Here is a 1,053-nt window from a genome sequence, read left to right as displayed (position 1 = left end):
CAATTCAACAGCTATAACACAATGGAATGCAATAAAATAGCTATGCGAGCTTGAATGAATAAACCATTTAAAGACTAAAAAAAAATTATATATATAACCGAATTATTTTCTCTGCTTCTACGCCTCCCCTAAGCCTTTGCCTCGGTCCATACGCACACCGCACCATCTTCTCTAGCTCTTGCGAAGGAGAAATTATTGTGTGCAGAATCCGAATGCATTCGGAAACGAGTCCGGATGCACTGGGCCCCAGTGACGTGGCATGCCCGGATTCGCCTCCGAACACGTTCGGATTCCGCACACAATAATTTCTCCTTGCGAAGATGAATGCTGAAGTAAAATCGGAACGCCTCTACTTCCTTAGAGCGAATACGAACGTGGAACACTCCTCTGCCTCGAGCAAAACCCCCAATCTTCCTCCTTGAAAATCAATTGGATAATGATATTAATATTGATATGTGGTCTAATGAATAATTTTCTTCCTTAAAATATATAGAAAGTTTTGTTGAAAAAATAATTCAAAAGTACGAAGATGTTTTATATCCTCTTATTTTCAAGCTATTGAATTTGATCTTAATAGTACTCATATGAAAGATCATTTTCTACAATGAATATTATAAAAAATTGATTACGAAATAAAATTGAAAATTAATGGTTGAATGATATATTAATTGATTATATTGAGAAAAAAAATACTACATTATGACTAATTACATCTCCTTTAAATTAATATAATTGCTTTACCTAATTTTTTATTTCATTTTGTTATATATAAATTTACATATCGCCTCAAGTAGGAATTTTTATTGCGTCCTCCCACCTGACGCATCTTTACGCTCGGTATGTCGTGTTAACGCGACACCTGGCAACAACTTTATCCTATTGACCCGACGTTAGCCCATATATTGACATTAGTTCAAATATATTTGATTGAAATTTAATAAAGTACATGATGTTGCAATTCTTGCTGTTTAAGGCTTGGAAATATGTGATAAGAAGAGCTTTGGCTGATAAAACTATGCCTTGATTGTATCCTGTTACTTGGAGGTCATTTGT

The sequence above is a fragment of the Dendrobium catenatum genome, unplaced genomic scaffold (genome assembly GCF_001605985.2).
Source record: "Dendrobium catenatum unplaced genomic scaffold, ASM160598v2 fragScaff_scaffold_583, whole genome shotgun sequence".
Lineage (NCBI taxonomy): Eukaryota > Viridiplantae > Streptophyta > Magnoliopsida > Asparagales > Orchidaceae > Dendrobium > Dendrobium catenatum.
The sequence above is the reverse complement of the archived record's forward strand: the minus strand, read 5'-3'. Positions refer to the sequence as shown.